Here is a 21,629-nt window from a genome sequence, read left to right as displayed (position 1 = left end):
ATGTACCAACTACCACAACAGACCCAACTGGATACTGAAAACCATAATCATCTACTTGATCACATATCAACTTTTTCTTAGGTTCTACACATCTAGCTAGCCAATACTCAACCTGCTCATCATTATCCTCAGGTGCAACAACAACATACACATGTCCTAGAATTTTTTTTTACGTACATGTAGAAATAAAACTTGTTAGAATTTATAATTCAAATATGTAATCATAAATTATATGATAATACATAAAAATATATAATTTAAAGTTATAAACAAGAAATTGAATTAAATTACTAGGTTGTATGAGGTCTGAAACACGATCATAATCTTCTGATGCAAATGCATGATCGGGGTCTTTATTTCTTCTAACATCTTCATATTGTGTCTCAGTATGTGTTAAGGATTTGTGTTGCCATTCTTCGACCCATTCCGTATTCTCGCATTCTTCCCATTCACCTGCAACACAAAATTGACAAAAACATGCAAGCTCTCTAGTCCATATAGTCCAAGTGTTAGAATTAGAACTCTTAAATGAATGCCATCTAGCTGACCCATTGATTGTATCACAATCATATCTTGGAAGGGAATTCTCCTCTTTAACTAGCCAGAAGAAATGTCTAATTGTAGAGTTCTGACTTGATCCTGTGGATAAATTTGCACTACACCAATCCACAATTGCACTTGCATTTTTAAATTTAGCCTTTTCCTCGAATTTGAGTTTCTCTTTGCAAAGGGCTCTCTTAACACATGCACCGACACTGTCATGTTCTCCTTTCCCATTTCCAGCCTCAAAAAAACTCCACATGTGTTCGATATTAGTTTTCTTATGAATCCTACTCAACCAATAAAACATTATAGCATTCTTGAATTGCCCTATGCAATTATCAGACCATATTAGATGTTGTGTCATCTGAATTTCTCTCTCCCTCAAATTCTGAAAAAAGGTCTTGAAGCAAAACTGGACAAACTCAGATGGGTGTAATTTATTATTGTATATGGTGAAAATGGAAACAACAATATTGAAAGACTAAATAGAATTAACCACAAAACCCTAGCCTAACATCAACAAAGATCCACCATAACATATGAAGATTACCTAAGACAATGCAAATCAAATGAAATCACAAAGATTATACCATCACATGTCCAATAGGGTTTGGATCTTCATTCTTCCTATCTCCATTGATCTTGCTTGATATATTTGCTCTCAGATTTTAAATGTGCACAAGAGCTCAATAAAGAACGGAAATGTGGTTGTAAGTAGGCTTGATTGCATATGCAAGTTTGAAAGCATAGTCGGGGCTGAATGCATAGTGAGGGTTTGATAATGAAGGAAGCATCTCCTTATATAGAAGACACTATAAGAAATGAAGGGATAAGATTGAGAGGTGTAAAAAGAGGTCGGCTATGATTAAAGGGTAGGTAGAGAAAATAAGAAAATAATGAAAGGGTAGGTAGTGTAGGAATTAAGAGATGAATGACATGTGTCATGGGTGGAAAAGGCTAATGAATTAATTAAATAAATACAGATTTATTTAATTAATAGAAGAAGTGGGATAATTAAATAAATAAGATATTTATTTAATTTTGGAAAAGGACAATTTAAATAAATAAATGTATTTATTTAAATGAGAAATAAGGCTAGAAGAGGATAAATGAATTAATTAAATAAATAAATATTTATTCAATTAATAGAAGAATTAGGCTAAAGTAATTAAATAAATAAAGATATTTATTTAATTAGATTGGACAATTTTAGGTGTCTACATTTTGCTCCTCTTTGAGACAATGCAGCTTGTCGCGTTGTTTCAAAGAAAATAATATGAACTGATACAAAGTTGCCCCAAGATGGGAATGATATGCCCCCTCGAGAGATTGGATGAAAATGTTTGGAAAGATTGCAGATAATCTCTCGATAAGAAAGAAAGGCTAGAATGGACTGACTGGATAGAATAGAGTGATAGAGTCATGGGATAATGAAGACTAACTCGGGAGACTAGGGCTAGGTCTAGGTCTAGGGCTAGGGCTAGGGCAATCTATAAGATATACCACGAGGGGTTGACATCCTCATTGTCATCCACACATCCAAGAGATCAAAGTGCAGAGAGAGAATAGAGAAGCAACAGTCAGCAACGATGGCATTGGTTCATAGATTTGATCGCATTCGCTGATTTCAGAGGCCAGCAGATGCAGGAGAGCCGGTAAGTACCACAAAACCTCTTTGTACTTTGTTGTAATAAATGTTGTCATTAATGCATCTTAGGTAGCACAATAAATGCATTTTAGAATATGTCAAACAAGTTCAAAAAATGCTTAGGCGCGTTTGTGTTTGTGTCAGGTGCGTATGTGCAATATGTAAGTGTGTTTATGTCTTCTAGGCCAAATCAACAGTTCTGTGATGAACATACGCTGTCGATTGGATAAGCTGCTAAGAGGATACACTCAAGCAGGTCCTCTAGGGAAGACTAAAATAGCAAATAGGGCCAGGATTGACAATTCTGTGATAGAACATACGTTGCCAATTAGGAAACTACTTAAGATGATACACTCAAGCAGAGGCCCTAGGATAAGATAAATCAAGGCACTTTGTGATAAACAGGGAGTACCAAGACAAAGTACTTTGTGATGAACAAGGAGTACTAAAAAAAAGAGCAACACTTAGTGATGGACAGGGAGTGCAAATATGAGCAGCACTTTGTGATGAACAGGGAGTGCAAGAACACGTAGTACTCTGTGATGAACAGGGAGTATCACTAGGATAAATAGCAACACTTTGTGATGAACAGTGAGTGTCACTAGGATAGATAGCAACACTTTGTGATGAACAGTGAGTGTCACTTTGATAGAGTATCATAAGTACTTAGGATAATAAGAAGCATTTTGTGATTAATAGTGAATGCCACTTTAACTGACATAGTTGATTTGCTTGACTGCAGGAGTACTTACCTATGCTGGAGTCACGGGAGAGATTCCCATTGACTCAGAGGTTACGACCAGAGTTGACATTCGAGGACAGGGCTGACATTGAGGTTATCCGTCTGCGATACATTCTGTATGTGCCTGAGTTTCGGGCGAACATGGGGTTGCTGACTGCGCTAGCTGAGAGATGGCACTCTGAGACATGCACATTCCATTTTCCGATGGGTAAGATGATAGTCACCTTAGAGGATGTATAGAGGATATTGAGGATACTGATCGATGGGGCGTTGATTCCCTATGATCAAGATGGAGACAGGGAGGCCCTGAGACGAGTGTTCCAGGATCCAGGACTGGAGATGAGGGCTGGACACGTGGCTTGAGATACCATGACACGGACAGGATTGGCACTACCAGCAGTATTGGAAGGAGTGATCAGTGGGTTCCTCTGTCCGGATGGGGCGACACGAGGGTTGGCTGTGTAGCCATATGTATTTTGACATCATTGTATCATGACACTTATGATTTTAGTATATATATGAGATGATTCATCCTTTCAGTAGCTATATGCATGTGTACCTATGTGATGAGATGTTTCATGATGTATGTTTCTGTGTGATGCAAATATATACATGATGAAATGCAATATTTTTGTCCTTTTATGTTTTTAAATGTTATGCCAATGTGAATGTGAATGTATGAAATGCAAATAACTATTTACATGATGAGAATGTAAAATGTGCTAACATGTGTTGTGTGCAGGATGTGATGCAATTGTGATACCTGTATGTATGTATGAAATGCTTAATATGTGGTAATGCAGGTGCAACTACATGAAATGCAAATGTTTTTGGTGTGTCATTATACTCAGTCATGTTATAGCGGGATACACAGACTCAAGAAGGACGATGGAAGTCAATCAAGAAATGGGGATGGAAGATAGAAGATATGAAAGTGAAAGAGATTCTTGTGCGTTATCATCATTGAGCTTTATTATGGAAAGTAGGTTATGAAAATCGGGGCATATGTTCAACCCAGAAAGTCATTGTACCTGTTTGTATGGAGATAAGACAGTTGCAAACAAAGAATGCCCTAGTTCATACTAGACTCATAGTGTCCTCATATCCTTGGACAAGTCATAGCATTACTAAGAGACAATCCATAGACAGCAAAAGAAAAATAGGTGACGATACCCCATCCTCGCCTTTCTAGTCAAAGACATCCTGGAGATAAAATCTCTAGTTAGAGACATCCTAGAAAAGCTAAAAGACATGTCACCAAAAGATAAAATCAAAATAAAACCAAGACTCGACACCAAAATCCATTGTAGTCCTCAAGTTTAGTGTCTCTTGTCACTTGTATAAGTCTTATTTGATTGTGGTCACAATGTTAACTTTCACAAAAGGATAGATAGCATTGAACCATAATGTTGTCTGAGTCTGTTGAAAGATTTGATTTGTTGAAGCCCATTGTTGCTGCTGTGTCTCATCTGAAACTGATTGAATCCATGAAACTGATACTTTATTGTGGAGAAAGGAACTTTATTGTGGATTGGCGATGCATATATTGCTTTATTGCGGATTGTCCATGTATAGACTGAAGAAAACTGGAAGAATCTGTACTCCTCGAAACATGTGATGTTCTTAGTTCCACACCCATCACTAGACATAGGATTTTCCTTAGCCACAGATAGGAGCTGATTTATTATGAATGGAAAGGGGTGAAAAGGAGGGAGTATTATGGATGGCTAACCAATCTTGGGTAGATCAATAACAAGCCATGATGGGAATGTGTAAGTTTTATTATGGATGAATAGGTCGTGAGTGTGTGCAAAGTGATAGGATGAAATGGAATCGTGAAGGAGGAAGGAGCAATGTCTCTACACATGGCACTGGTAACCTGGTTTTCACCATGGTACTTGCCCAGGGTGCCACCGAAGTGGTTTTCACTGTTGGATGAAAATGTTTTTCTTTACTTTTTTTATTTTTTTGTGTCACAAGGCGCCTGTTTGCCAGGTTTTCACCAAGTAACAATTTTTTATGTTTTATGATTTTTTTTTGTATTTTTTAATTTTTATGATTTTTTTGTATTTTTGAATTAGGATACTCTGAAGAGATAAATGTTGTTGATAGGTTCCTCCAAAGGTCCGCCCTCTGTGGTTGAGAGCTGATATGCACCAGACCCATAGGTCGTTGTAATGATGTAAGAACCAAGCCAATTTGGTTCGAATTTGCCCTTCTTCTCTCTGTCTTTAGGATTTTCTCTGAGGACTAAGTCACCCACCTCAAATGTGTGAGGCTTGACTTTATGATTGTAGCTGCGACGTTCCTTGACTGAATGATGTGTAGCTTGAGTGATTGTCTTCCTTGATAAAGGAACTGAGATAGAATTACTAGTGTGTGGACTACACAAGCTCGTATGCGTGTCACCTAAAGAAGTTTGGGCATCCCTGATAACAAATCCCCTTGAGGAAGCTCCATTAAAGGTCCATGATGTATCACCAGACGGGAAAAGATGTGTGGAACAAGTGGATGAGGAATGAAGGCTTATGATTGTGAAAAGAAGTGAAAGTGTCATGACATGTTGGAGACTTAGGATCAACAAGTATTCTTTTTGACTTGAAATTTTAGAACTTTTGCCCCCAGTTATTTTGATATTAGGGGAGATCAACTCTTTTTATTTTTCGTTTATAGGATTTTTATCTTTGACCTTGATTTTTCAGAGTCCAATTGCTTTTGATTTTGATTTGTACTAAAGGACTTTTCTTTATTTTTGACTTTTAGATTTTTCTTTTCAAGGCTTGATTTTTGATCCCCAATGAGTAAGGGTTTTTGTAATTCTTGTTGATCCAAGTCTGGAAGTGGAGTGGAAATGGAATGAGTGGATGAAATGGTAAGGCTATGTGAGTTCTCAAGAGGGCTAGTGATACGCTCAATAGATTCTTTGTTGGAACCACTCTTACGACTATTAATATCAAGAGATGCTTGCACCCCTAGAGGAGATTTGCATTCAGACTTAGTAGCCACAACACTAGGTGGTTCACACCCAATTCCTTGGCATTGCAAATTGTTTGTAATTTGTTCTTGTCGACTGAATGTCTTAGCAGATAGTGGGAGTTTATCAACATGAAAGATATACTCACCACATCCCATGTCTTTAAACTTGAAATTTACTTTGTGCTCTGCTTGTTTTGATGTGGAAGCTTTCAAGGATTCTGGATCCACATATGACGAAGATGGAATAGCCTCTTGATTGACTGGTATTGTTATTTTTGATTGAGGCCACAGATTGTCGCAATATATAAATGGATTTGGATAAGCTTTGACGGTCACTTCAACTCCATTGTGTGGAAACTTGATACATCGATGATATGTAGATGGTACTGCGCTCATCTCATGAATCCATGGACATCCTAGCAATATGTTGTATGTGAGATCGAGATCTAGGACTTGACAAACCACATCCTTTGTAACAGGCCCAACTCTGAGAGGTAAAGTGACTGTGCCTTTAGATGAACACTCTTCATCATCATATGCCTTGATGGTAATTTTGTTTTTAGAATTCACAGCTTTATCAGAATATCCCAATTGTTTAATTGTGCTCAATGTACAAATGTTTAGACTAGTTCCTCCATCTATCAGGACTCGTTTTATTCGATGTTTGTGTAGGAAGGCTTCGATGTGTAAAGGTGCATTATGTGGCTGACTTACGAAGGCATCATCATCGGCTTTTGTGAATGTAAGTGAGTGTGGAATGGAAACGTATCCCACCATGGCTTGAAACTGGTCCACGTTCAAATCAGTAGGAACAGCAGTGTCTCTCAAGATTTTAACAAGAATGGATTTATGTGCGGGGGATATGCGTAAGAGCTCAAGAATTGAGATAAGCGCGGGTGTCTTCCCTAACTATTCTACAAGGTCATACTCAGGTTTGGTTGATGAAGAAGCAGTGTTTTTGGCTGGAGCACCTTGCAAAGTGAATTTACCTCGATGAGTTGTAACATTACATTTAGAGGTAGGTTCAGAAGAAGATCCAATGTCTTTTAGGCCAATCTTGGGTCTATGAGTAGAATTATCAGGCGTTTTGTCCTTGATGATAATGGTAGAGACATAATTGTCCATCAAGATGTGATTGATAGTTGAATCATAGTTATAAGATTCTTTGGTATAGTTGGTTTGGTCATCTGTGGCTTTAGCTTTTTCTTTATCATGCTTTGGGAATGGTTCCTTAAACATCTCATGTTCTTGATTGGATGACTGTCCTTCAATCTCAATGTCACCTCTATCAATGAGATCTTGTATGATGTTCTTCAGTCGATGGCAATTTCCCATCTTATGACCCTTGCTCTTGTGAAATTCACAATACTCATCATCATTCCACCAATTTGGTTTGACCTTTGGTTCATATGGAGGAAAATCTGGAATAGTGATTACTTTGTTTGCCACTAGCTTCTTGAAAACTGACTCAAGTGGTTCTCCCAATAGAGTGTACTTCCTTCGCGACTTTGAAGTTGTTTGAGTATTCACTTGATTATTTGTAGAGCTTGATCCGGAAAAAATGATCTTGGGACGTACTGTATTGGCATCCACAACACCATCATTGACTGTGTTTTTGTTTTTATTCCAAAATCTTGGCTTATTTTTTCCTTTAAAGTCATCTTTGTTTTCCTTGAATATCTTAATGACTCCTTGCTCAATTAGGACCTTCTCTGTTGCTAAGCCTTTTTCAATGACGTCCTTGAAGGTGGGCAAACAAGCTTTTCTTAGGTCATAACCAATGTCTTTGTTAACATTCTGGGTGAACATCTCTACCATTTATTTTTGTGGAATTTCACAAGAGCATCTGTTGGCTAGATTCCTCCATCTTTGTAAAAATGATGAAAAAGACTCTCCATCTTTTTGCTTGGTGTTGCACAAAGTAGTGACTTATATGTTTGTCTCTATGTTGTAGGAGAAATGTTGGATAAATGCCTCTGCTAAGTCACCCCATGACTTAATTCCAGCTGGGAGTTGAGAGAACCATTCCATAGCTTGATCACCTAAGCTTTGTGGGAATAATCTCATCAAATATGTCTCTTCTGCTGCTACCTCAATGCAAGCCGTGAAAAACTGTCTTATATGTGCCTTAGGATCTCCTTTTCCTCTATACTTATCAAACTTAGGAGTCACAAAATGTGTAGGAAATGGAGGCATTGGAATGCTTTTGTCAAATGGATAAGGACATATGTCTCTCATTGTGTAAGTTGGCTTCGGTGTATTTATGTCCTCCATTTTCTTTTGTAAATCCTTGATTTGCTGTTCCAAATTGCTCTTAGGTGGAGACCGACTTCTTGGACCATACCCCATGCTTGAGGCACCAATTGGAGGAGGAGCATGTTGCATATATGGATGATATTGATCATACACATGTTCATATGGAGGGGGTCTATAATGATGCTGCATATAAGGACCACTTGGTATAGAGTCATGATGAGGAACATAATATCTGCTTTGTCCCTGTATACCATACTCTATGGGCATGTCATGAGTTTGTTCTAATGTGTTGCCTCCAAATTTGACACGGGGTTTCCTTGTGTCCAAATTTTGAGCATGCCTTTGAATATCCAATTGCTTTGGTGGTTGATCCTTAGCATTGGTATGTGATTGAGCATATTTTTCTGCATAAGACTTCCATATTGGTCTGCGAAGGTGAGTATCATATGCTTGACCATGTGTATGTGGGACCTTTGGTTTTTGAAACAAAGATGATGGTGATTTAGGCACCATATGTGGTCCTCTATTGCCTCCACTATTAGGCCTCCTTTGATCCATGTTGGAGTGAAATTGTTGCAAAGGTCGATTTTCCATTATTTGAGACATGTCAAAATCATGAGGGATCTTGGCTCCACTATGTGCCATCATTTGTAAGAAATATTGTCTATCTCTCTTCATTATTTCCTCAACCAATCTATTGAAACGGGGATCCATATTTGTGTCTTCCACTTCTGCTGAATGTACGGAAAAGTTGTCCATATTGCCATTATGTGTATCATTGTTGTTTGTGTTATTCATGTTCTCAACATTTAGAATGTTTCTATAGACATCCATGTCAGGTAATGTGGTATGACCAGAATTGAAAAAGACATCATTATCATACTCATAGGAACTCATGTTTGTGGACTCTTGAGCCTCTTTAGTTTCTCTCCTAGATTTTTGGGAACGGGTTTCAACCATGAACTAGGTATTGACCAAGATGTTTGAGACTAGATGAAAATGGAAAGAGTATGGAAGACCAAGAGTTGGATGGAAGGCAAATGAATCTGAGGTTTACTTGCAATGTCCAAAGTGTAAGACCAAGTATGTATGTAGTAGAGTAGGTGTGACTTCCAAAGAGATGATAGTTTCTCTTGATGAGGTAATTTGACCTTGACTCTAAGTAAGACCAAATGAGACCCAAAGGTGATAGACCTTGATGAGGGACCACTTAGCAAAATGTTATTGTATGTAGTATGTTGACAAAGCAAGATGAGGACAAGCAAGTGACCTTTTGACTCAAGTTTAGACAAATGTGAATGTAATGCAAGATGTAAAGCAATGATGGACTTTGTAAGACCCAAAGACAGGTTGAATGCTAGATGAAAACCCTAGAGAGATAACCTAGGAAGCTTAATAAGCCTGAAACTTACTGTTCTTGTTTGCTGAATTATGAAAGTTTTCAATCCTAAACATAGATGTGCCTGTATACTTCACAAACGCACTTAAAGGACACAGACGCTATTCTGTCAGACACAAACGCGTTTCTGAGATGCTGCAATGTTTCTCAAAAGACACAGACGCATTTCTACCCTTCACAGACGTGTTTTGATGACACAGACATGGGTCTGTCAAACACAGACGCGTTTCTACAAACTTTGTGTAATCTTTCCAATCTGTGAAGTTTCTTTTTGTGTCCAAATCTGAATGTTTGATTGTTTTTCGTGACAAGAGGACACAGTGTTGATGAGGACTCAATGTTTGCAAGTGTTTAGACTCCAAAATGACTCAAAGACAAGTGTGTTGTTTGACGTAAAATTGTATTGCATACACTTGAAGACACAAAAGACACAATGTTTTGATGTTTGGTGTTGAATGTTTGATTGTTCAAAATAAGTCAAGCACAATTCTTATGGCTGGCCAAGACAATAGTTGTTGATCCCACATGGAGATTCCCTCAAGGCTACGCTATTCAAAGCAGATACTTAGATGCTTGACCCCATTAGCTCCACCCTTGGCACTCACTTCTCGGGGCAGCCAAGCATTAGTCCCCATGAAAACTCCCTGTGGTGAACTTTGTATCTCTACTAAGAACCATATGTGTGTGGGCCGCTACCAGAGGTCCAACCTCCTGCCCCAACAACTAGAAGGATTTTGGCTTCTAAAACAAAAAGGTGCTAGTAAGGGCATCCGCTCGTGTGGCCATACATGTGGCACTTTTAGCTCTGTAAATACAGAAGGCTCCCAGCCGGTAGGGGTTATGCCCTACAAATGATCAAATAAATTTGATTAAACGGGTTTATGGGGAGACATAGTGTCCTTATGAACTAATCAGCACATGTTATTCATAGTTTTCACCATGAATATAGTTATTTATAGTGGTTTGGAAGAAGATGGCTTTTCTTTTGCTACCACTTGGGTCATTCTCTCCTCACTAGTAGCCCTAATGACCACACGGGGAGACAGGCCCTCTAAAGATGAAACAAAAAGAGCCTATTGCTCAAGACACAAAAGACAATGGTTCAATTTTAGTGCACCAATTGAAGTGTTTGCTAATCTATGAAAACAAGGCACACAGTAAATATCAAAAACCCTTGCCAAGGTCTTGCAACAAAGATCTATTAATAGTTTGGATTGTTTGAAATAATCACCCCTTCCTACAAGCACACAAGTTAGGTAAATTTTAAATCCAAAAGACTTTGTGAAATAGGGGCCTTCAACAAAATGATTTTGCTTTCAAGACAAGCTGCACCAATTTTGTTAGCTAGATCTAAAAATGTTAGCTCAAAATAAACCAAATCTGAAATCCGAATGATGAAAAATTGAATCAATGAAACCAAAAATGCAACAACCGAACACAAATGCAGTTGTCACAGACATAGACATGCCTAGATCTGACACAAGCGTGACTCCTGAACGCAGATGCACCTGAAGACTTCATAGACGCGACTACGGAACACAGACGCGTTTCCCAAAATCTACAAAAAAAAATATTGTTGAAGACGCAAACGTGGTTCCAGATGTCACAGACGTGAAAGAAAATCAAAAACACGATCCAAAAGTGCGCAGACGCGAAAATATCAAAATGTTGTCGGAAATGTCAGATCTGCAACTTCAAAACAAAATCTGCAACAAAAGATGTTAAATTCAAAAGGGACAAGGGTCCCACCGGGCATGCCAAAATGTATATGGTGAAAATGGATAACAACAATATTGAAAGACTAAATAGATTCAACCACAAAACCCTAGCCTAACAACAACAAAGATCCACCATAACATATGAAGATTACCTAAGACAATGCAAATCAAATGAAATCACAAAAATTATACCATCACATGTCCAATAGGGTTTGGATCTTCATTATTCCTATCTCCATTGATCTTGCTTGATATATTTGCTCTCAGATTTTATATGTGCACAAGAGCTCAATAAATAACGGAAATGTGGTTGTAAGTAGGCTTGATTGCATATGCAAGTTCGAAAGCGTAGTCGGGGCTGAATGCATAGTGAGGGTTTGATAATGAAGGAAGCATCTCCTTATATAGAAGACACTATAAGAAATGGAGGGATAAGATTGAGAGGTTTAAAAAGAGGTCGACTATGATTAAAGGGTAGGTAGAGAAAATAAGAAAATAATGAAAGGGTAGGTAGTGTAGAAATTAAGAGATGAATGACATGTGTCATGGGTGGAAAAGGCTAATGAATTAACTAGATAAATAAATATTTATTTAATTAATAAAAGAAGTGGGATAATTAAATAAATAAGATATTTATTTAATTTTGGAAAAGGACAATTTAAATAAATAAATGTATTTATTTAAATGAGAAATAAGGCTAGAAGAGGATAAATGAATTAATTAAATAAATAAATATTTATTCAATTAATAGAAGAATTAGGCTAAAGTAATTAAATAAATAAAGATATTTATTTAATTAGACTGGACAATTTAGGTGTCTACAATTATCACTCATATAGAAATGGCACTCTCTCAAAATTTTGTGATCCTCTTCTATACTATCTGGTGCATGCCTATAGACAATATGGACAAAAATTGATACTTGCACTGAATTGTAGTATTGTGATTGGACCTCATCTCGTGGTGCAAGCGTGTAGTTCTCTACAAAGTCAACAACCGAAAGTATACTACCAACAAGAAATGTATCCTTACATATTCGAAACTGACCATCGAGCCATCTAGCATTTTGAGTGTGTTTAACATATTTAGGTACGTTGTTACTCTTGAATTCATTCATAAATGTATGAACACTAACTTTTTCAGTGATTAGATCACATCGTTTTCCAACCTTTCCATCCTTCAGTGGACACTCAACAATTTTAAATCTTTTAACATCAACTAATTGTTGTCCAAAATCATTTGAAAGATTTTCATGCAAACATTCATCCAACAATGTAAGATTGCCACATATATCACATACACCAGAAACACATGCATTGAAAAGAAAATCTTGTTCATTTGGTGGGTTGCAAAACAAACTTGAAATAAACTCCTTTATAGTTTCAGGTGGTATATTTATACCACATTCTTGGAACATTCCATTACTATGCATGGTAATGCATATATATCAAAATACATCATAATGGTAGCGAAATTGAACATGAGTTTTGCAACAACATGTGACTCTTTCCTTGTTAATTCGAACATACCAAGGTTTACACTTTTCAAAAGACCTTTGACAAATGCTAATAGTCAACACCTTATCATCCAAATTTTTTTTATACAATTCAGTTTGAGTTATGTCCAATAGGTGTTTTGGATGTGGATCACAAATTTTTGACCCAACTCTTAATTTAAGAACATCTCTAACATTAGGTGATACTCTCGTATTATCGTGCCAAAATTTTTCAATCAAATTTTTGACTTCACCAGTAAGTTTCATATCAGACCTTGGTAGTCTACCACTAAAAGTCCACAATTTGTTTGCCGAATCACTTTCAAAATTAACTCTTCTTTTTACAGCTCTTGACAAAGTTTTGCGATGAATATTAAGATATCCACTTATGTTACTCATCATTCTTTTATTAGAAGTTGTTTGGCTTACTAAAGTTGTTGTTATTTCCCGTCGTGCCACATTTTAATCTTTAGAATGACTTTTCTTTTCAATTGTATCAAAGGCGCTAGCAATAGTCAATACAAATTGTTTTAAAGACTCGTCCTTCTTCTTGGGTTTGACATAAAAGCCTAACTTCTTCATCACTTTTCTCATTTTAGTCATTTTAATTAGTTGTACCATTAATTGACATTGAAACCCAAATTTCTTATTATAAAAAAAATGTCTAAACAATCTATTTGCATGTGTCCTAATTTGTCTCCATGAAACCAAGCTAGGAAGGTTGTCTAGTACATCACTTTTAATTTCAAAATTTCCATTCATTTGATTATCATTCAAACATGTTTCATTTTCAATTGGTGTTTCCATGTCTACATACACATTATTGGTTTTAGTTGCAAGTGGATTTTCAATTTCATTTGGAGTTTCAAATTCGGTTTCAATTTCAGTTTCAAGTTGAGATCTAGTTTCATTTGGAGTTTCAATTTCAGTTTCAATTTGAGATCTAATTTCATTTGGGGTTTGATTTTCAATTAGAATTTTATTTAATAAGTAACCTGCTTCTACTAAATCACCAATTTCTTCATGAGAAAAAACATAGGCCTGTGAAGACATACATGTATCCAATAATGGATTAGAAGATGCACCTGAATTAAATGGTTCTATTGTGTTTCCTTCGTCAACATTTATGGTCTCATTGATGTTCTCCTCTTCTAAAACGATTGTGGAACTTGAAGCTCCTTGTCTCATTCTTGATCTTCTCTCTCGTTGACGCATTGCCTCCTTCTCCCTATTTGCTGTAATCTCCTCAGTTGTTAGAACCTTCCTTTGCCTCTTCCTGCATTGATTTGATCCCATGGCTACACCAAAATTTGAATTCGAATCGATCTCCTTACCAAATCGACAATAAGACAAACAAAGAGAATGATTAATCAAAACATTCTCTTTGTAGATCGTACCTGTCAGACAATGATTGAAAAATCATTCAATCATTGGGATTTGTGCTCATGGGCCAGATTCTGGCCCAACGGATCTTTTCAGAAATGGGCGCCCGTTATTTAATGAAACAGGCGCCCGTTTTTGAAAACGGGTGCTCGTTTCGCTTTCAACTGTACAAAGCGAAACGGGCGCCCTTTTTTTGAATTTAAAAAACGAGCGCCCGTTTATTAAAATTAGGGGCGAGAAACAACCCTTAGCTTTGTTTTTTGCTTCGGGATAGGCTTGGTCCCACCAAGCCTATGCTTGGACCTCCAAAAAAATGACTAAGGTAAAACGACATCAGATTTCTACCTTGGCCTAATTTTTTAAGGGACTTTCTGATTGAATTTTTTGACGAAACAAAAACCCATTAGAGTTTTCAACGTCCTGATTTCAGAAATGTAAATTTCATAGTGATAAGATTATTTTAACTATTTTTGTATTATTTATTAATCAAAAGTGGAACCTAAACCTAAAATACCAAGGTTCACTAAAACTTTAATAACTTTTTTTGTTTTTTAGGATTTTAGAAAAATAAATCATATGACATCAATCTACATACAATTCTTTTGAATATTTAAATTTTTTTTTTGAAGAATATGAAATTTTCATCAAATTATGGTGATCGTACACCCAATGTTTTGAAAATATACTTTATTGTTAGTTAAAAATTAATAAAAAAATATATATATTCAATAAAAAAAAAGAAAAAATATTCTCATCAATATTTGGTGTCTTAGGTATCATTTCCCAAAAGGATTTGCAAAAATTCGTTTATTTGCATCAAAAAAGGGCGGTCATACACATGTGTGGTATGCTCCCGAAACAGGCATTTTGAAAAACTGGTTTTTAAACATGCCTACTAAAAAGGGATTTCTAGCATGTGTGTATTAAAATAAATTACATATTTGAAAAGTAGACTCTGAGCACTACATTTTCTATTACTGAAGTTTTTTGAGATTGAATATGCATCAAATTTTGACATCAATCGACAGAAAATTTGAAAAACAGAGAAAACACTTCCACTTTTTGCCCAAAAGTGGGACTAATCTTCTTGCAGCCACCCAAATCCTCAGCCACAATATCCCAGAAAAATTGAAAGAACAATATAGGAAAGTCATCTGGGCCCAAGGATTTGTTACCTTCAAAAGAGAACACCACTTTCTTCACTTCATCAGAAGAGGGAATGGCAAATAAAAATTTGTTTTGATCTGTATTTAATATATTGGGGATACCTTCAATAAGATCTTGTTACGCATTCACATCCAATCCATCCTCGATTGACAGAAGGTTGCTGAAAAACTTAACCGCTTCTCTTCCAATATCATCCTCCTTTTCAATCTTGACACCATCTTTAAAAACATGAGAGATCTTGTTCACACAACAAAGAAAAGGAAAAGAAGCCTTTTGGCATCATGGAAATATCGACTTCGCCTTTCAATCTCCACTTATTCCTTGTGAAATCCCTAACAGTTTTGATATTGTGTCTATTAACAATTTTGATACTGTGTCTATGACCCATGAACTTACCCACCAGAGATAAATCCATTATAGAAATATTGTAGTCAATCATAAGATCCGGGATAGAGATGGCAAACTATTTTGAACTTGGATCCGAAATGTTGCTAAGCGAAGGAAGGGACATTTTCCCCATAGGTTAAGCCCCAAAAAGGGAAGACCACGACTTATTATTTTATCTCAAATCTCCATCTTTCACATTAGTCTCAAGAGACCCCCCAAGATTTTGTGGATCCTGCGTGCATAGAGTGTTCATCTCAGGATCCAAAGCAGGTTTTTCTTGGACTCCTTCTAGACCCCCTAGACCTTCCCCGAGAGGGAACTCAACTTTGCAAGGCATAGAAAAGTCACCTCCTGGGTCCCCCTACAAAATTTTAAAAATGAATCATGCCTGTGGGTCCCCATCCTCATAATCAACATCAATTTGACTGTTATCTAATCCTCCTGCCTTTTGATCCATACCTGAAGCTTCCAATAGTGATCCACCAGCTTTTAAACTAGATTCCCTACAACCATCTCTCGCTTGAGCAAACCTTGCACTCCCGCTCCCACTCATTTTCAAAAAGTAACTGTTAAGTTTGGAGCCTCTTTTCCAATATGTCAATTTGTTAAGACACTCTCCTTTAGATGGAAATTATAGATGTATACAATTATAATTGTTATATAAAATAACAATCTATAAAAATATGAAACTTTGCATTAAAAAAATTAAAAAATTTATAATTTATGATACATAAATTTTAAAATCTTATAAATATATAAATTTGAAATATATTATTAAACCTTTCTCAATATTTATAATTACTTTAAATTATCAATTTTTAAATGTACATTAAAACTTTTTTGATGTTTATATATTTCTAATATTCCCTATGTAAGGTCCACACTACATAAATCAAGAATCTCAATGTTGTACACAAGGCAGCCCATGGGAATTTTTTTAATGTAAAGATGTGAAGTAATTTAATAAGTTAGTGGAAGGACAATAATATAAAGGTCTTAATTGTAACAAGAAAAGTTAGTGGAGAGAATATAGATTAATTGTACTTAGAGTGTTGTATTCAACTATTAAAAGCATGATGGGATTTCATAAAGAGAGATCACGAGAATTTCCACGTTAAATTAGGCATAAGAATAAATTACTGAAAGGACAATAATTAAAAGAAAGTAGGAATAAAAATTTCAATTACAAAAGTAAAGTAAATGAAAGATAATATATCAAACAAGACAATGAATTGTGATTAATTATGAATATTCTATTAAAAAAAGTTTACATTCATTGATAACTTGTATGTTATCATTTGTTCAAATCATACTTATGAATACTCAATATAATATTAAATGTGTTCCATTCTTTATCTTTCATCTGTAGAATAGTAATAATTGCATTCAACAATATAAACAGATTAATTATTTAAAAAATATTTATAACAGCATTCCCATTAAAACTGAGTTTTAAAAACAAATTTCTTCTTGGTCAACAAATACCAAGCTTATGAGTAACATTACCATTAAAATAAAACTCAGTCAAACAAAATTTATATTTAAGCAACACTTATATTATTGAATATGTAACATTTTACAAGCTACCCATTAGAAAACGATTCATTAGAAAACCATACTACTGTACTGTCTCGCTGTAGTTACAAAAAAGATAGCTTACTATGAGGAAAAACAAGCTTTTAAATAACTATCATATGCTACCAAAGAGAATACAAATCACTTCACTCTCATGGCATCCATGATAAAGCTCATTCTTCTACGCACGCCTGCAACACGAGATAAAATTTTACAGGTGAAATGTTATCACAAAGAGTGATTAGCAGACAACGAAAATGATGATCTGCTGTAATTAATTTTACCTTCCGTGAGAGGGAAAACTCAGCTCCAAACACATCGTTCAACACAGTTGTGGAAATCAAAGATGCCTCCAAAATCTCCAGTGCCTAAAAATTTTTTTCAACATTTTACCAACTTTGGTTCCGTAATAAAATCCACAATAAATTTGTTCCAAAAGATTGAAATAAAAGTAAAATCCACTTCTGGAATCTTTTGATTGGATTCCTATTTGGGTCAGGATTCCTAATCTCCCAATGCAATTTTGGTTTGATTCCTGCTTTGAGGCTAGTAACTCTTTAGGTAATTTTCTGATGACTGAAGATGATTCTCTTAATTTGATGCATATTACTTTTGCCTGGATTCTCGTTGAGATGGATGTATCCAAAGATCTTCCTTCGGAGATCTCTTTGAAATCATCAAGAGGCAGCTGGGTTCAGCCAGTGGACTTTGAAGGGGTCCTTTTAGATGTAGGAAATGCTTTAAAATTGGGCACATTGCTACTGCCTGTGACAGGCGTAGAGTAGAGTGACCAGCTTCGTGGTGGAAGGAGATGGCTCCAAACTAGTACACGGTAGAGAAGGTGGTGGTGAATGACAACACTCCCTAAGATTCGTGTGGTAAGCAGAATGCTCTCAATGACAAGGAGACAGAGTTCAAGGGTAGTTCAGGTTCTTTAAAGAATAGGGAAGCAAAGCAGAGTAAGGCAGGGGTTCACGAGGATGCAGCGAAAGGTGTTTCTAAGTTGGGGTCTGCCATGAGTAAGGCAGGGGTTTAGGAGGATGCAGAGTAATTGCTATGAACCAATCTGGTCGACCATGCCTGGAGGAAGGGGGGAGGGTAATGTTGGGCGATTCCAACTTGAAGTCGCTGGAGAATGCAAGGGAGGAAGGATGGATTGAGGTGAAAAGAAGGACAGGAGGGTCAGATATGAGAGTATAAGCAGGGTACTGGGTTCTCAAGAGGAGGGGTGTTAAACCAGCAATGCAATCACTGATTTGTTTACGGTCAGTCTTATGGGGAGGGGCTTCCTGGATGTAGTCCCAACTGGTTCGGGCCAGTTCAAAACCCGCTTTCTTAATAAAATCAACTATTACAGATTAAAAAACAAAACTAAAACCTCTCACCTTGTTGCGATCAACAGTTGCAGTCCGCTCTTCAAGATCTGTCAAATCTTTAATATTGAGCTGATTGAGTAACGTTATACTGGTGATAGTTGAACTCCCTTTTATCTTCAAGTCGTCAGTTATTATAAATGTAAGCATTTCTTTCACATAACCGCTGTTCCCTTGCGTTTGCCCTAGAGTTTGGCTGCTACTTCCGCTGGTATTGGTATTCTGCCGCAGCTGAACGAGGTGGTTGATAGGTTTTCAACAGATACAAATATCTGCGCTGCTGGAGCTGATATTGTGAGTTGTGCTCATACCGTCATTATCATAATCCCGCGATTTACAAGCAACCTTCTTGATAGTGCGAGTTTTGCTCATACCGTTGATAAGGTAACTACAAACGTAATAATTTCCACCTTCAATACTCAGAGAGTTATTAAAGTAGGGAGTTATAAATTTGGGGTCAAGCAGTTGGGATTTATCCATGATCAGAAACAAAGAGGACAATTTTTCCATGCTATCATACAGATTGGATACAGAGGCAATTTTTCTATTGGATTCCAATGCATACATTAATTTGAGGATAGAACCGATGGGCATGGAAAGAAAACTAAACAGAAAATCAACAAACTTTTTACCCGCTTCGGCATATACGATGCGTTGAGTTCTAGTATTTATCAGAAATCGTACATTCATGGCTTCAGAACTCTTGTCCGCCATTTTAAAGCAGGAAGGTAGCAATACTTAAAAAATCCAACGAAGAAAAACTTACCTGGATTGATGAGAGAGAATTCTTTCGCAAATCAAAGTATGATGTGAGATTGAGAGAATGGCTTTAAAGGCAAATCAATAGGTTGAAAGAATAGCTTTAAAGGCATAGGTAGTCGACGCATACATTTGGCGCCCAAATTAAAGATTTCAAGCACAGATTGGGATTCAGTCCAGCCTTTAAAGTACATACTCCCTCCTGGCTGCTCACGCCTTTTGTAAATGCTAACGACCGACAAATGTCGAAAGAGATTCGTAGCCCTTTCATTGCAATCTTCACGGTCAATCTTCTTGATTGTGTTCTTATCATCACGCCTCCCAACTAATCTCAACACTATTATTGTGTTTATTCGTTAATTAAAAATTTAAAAAATGCTATATTTTTTAAGTAATTAATAAAACCACTTAAATATAATCCTAATATCTTCATACGCAATATTTAACAATAATCTATTGATTCTTTTGTTTCTCTAGTCATTTTTTTTTTACTTCTTTAAGAGTTGACAAAATTGAATACCAGGTTTTGCACTTGTAAATTTATCTTTCAATAACAAGAAAAACTTATAATCAATGAAAAATCTGGATATGAACATCTCATCCTTAATTTGCAACAAAGAGACATTGACTGCACTATTATCCTATTCTCCATCTTAAAGTAGATTTTCTAATTCAACTTGAAATTGTTGTAGGATATGGTTATTTGATGTTGCAATAGATCAAGTTAAGTAAGATTTTGCTATTGTTTTGGAGTATGCTAAACCTTCCAAGTGGAATGTTTCTACAGATGAGCTTATCGCTTTTTGGGGGCTACTTTAAATATAGCATTGTCAAATTGTTAAAGCATAGGCAAGGGGAACACCATAATCATATGAGAAAGTTAGTCTACCACAAAAATGTTCAAATACCTAAAAAATGGTGAAAGCTATAAAATCCTATCCTACAATCCAATTTATAAAAAGCTTTAAGCAAATGAAAAGTGTTATTGCCCAATCCCCCTTTGATGATAACACCAAAAATTTTCTCATGCCCACTAAATAAATCATCCCAAACATATATGGTATGCCAAAGATTCACGAGTGGTACACTCCTCTTATGCTTATCATTGACACCTCAAATTCTCCTACTTACAATCTTGTTGTTCATTTGTTCAAGTTGATTCCTCTCTAATTGAGAAGTCTTTGTCTTTCATCAAAGACTTTATCCAATTTGATGATTTCTTCAAATAAAAATGGTTGACGATGATGAAATTCTTGTACGCTTTGATGTGGTATCTCTCTTTGGTAAATTCCCTTTGTATATCTCCATTGAGTTAGCTAGATAGAGGACCAATGAGGAAACTTCATTCTTGGTTGCATTGTGCTTAAAGTCCATGTTCTTCACACTCCTTCAGGTGTATTCTATGAGCAATCTAATGGGGTTTTCATGGGACCCCCATTATCTCTAATCATTACTAATTTCCACATGTGGTGTATTTTGAAGAGCTAAGCATTAACATGTTCCCCATTAAACAAAAATGGTGGACAACACTAATATATGTTAGCCCCATGGTCATGATCAACTTGATATGTTTTAATTTCACCTTGACAATATTACCATCTACATCAAGTTCACCAAAGGACTCAAAACCAATAAGCAACTCTCTTTCTTGAATATTGTTCATATTAAGAAATAAGCTAGTTCTCTTGGTTAGACCATCTTTAATAAGTCCACCCATGACATGAACCTCCACATTCATGCTTCCTTAAATCACCACCCTACCAAAAAGGCGAGTGTCCTAAAGATGAGAAGTTGACACTAGGGCCTTTAGTATTTGTGATCATGTTCATATTAACCAAGAAATTTTACACCTCTCTAAGGTTTCCAAATTAAATGGGTACCATAATAAGAACATCACAAGATCTCTTAAGCAATCCATAACCAATCTTAGTTCTAAACTAAAATTCTAGATTGTAATGTTGTTCACAATAACACACTTCCTTACACATAAAGCATCTCTAATAATATCTCCAAAATCTTTCATAAAAAGGGACTTGTGTCTTCAAACCAATCACTACAATTAGAAATCTTGCCTTGTCCACTAAAAACCCAATTGGAATTCTTTAGAACTTAGGAGTCTAGAATATTGATTGTTCTATCTCAATGAGAATCAAAGGAGAATTTTCATAACATCAAGCATGAAAGGATTGCCAAAATGGCCCTTGTAGT

General features: G+C 36.1%; 1 non-coding gene across 1 annotated transcript in view; it reads right to left on the bottom strand.

The window, feature by feature from the left end:
• LOC131046275 (uncharacterized) overlaps window positions 1-19,384 on the bottom strand; it is a 95,321-nt gene extending 75,937 nt beyond the window's left edge. The window contains exons 1-3 of the transcript XR_009359391.1: window positions 18,675-19,384; window positions 17,479-17,657; window positions 16,103-16,280 (exon numbers count right to left, since the gene is read on the bottom strand). This is a non-coding gene — a transcript (uncharacterized LOC131046275). The remainder of the gene's footprint in view (window positions 1-16,102; window positions 16,281-17,478; window positions 17,658-18,674) is intronic.
• Between the last annotated feature and the right edge of the window lie 2,245 nt (window positions 19,385-21,629).

This window comes from Cryptomeria japonica, chromosome 2 (assembly GCF_030272615.1).
Source record: "Cryptomeria japonica chromosome 2, Sugi_1.0, whole genome shotgun sequence".
Classification (NCBI taxonomy): Eukaryota; Viridiplantae; Streptophyta; class Pinopsida; order Cupressales; family Cupressaceae; genus Cryptomeria; species Cryptomeria japonica.
The sequence above is the reverse complement of the archived record's forward strand: the minus strand, read 5'-3'. Positions and strand labels throughout refer to the sequence as shown.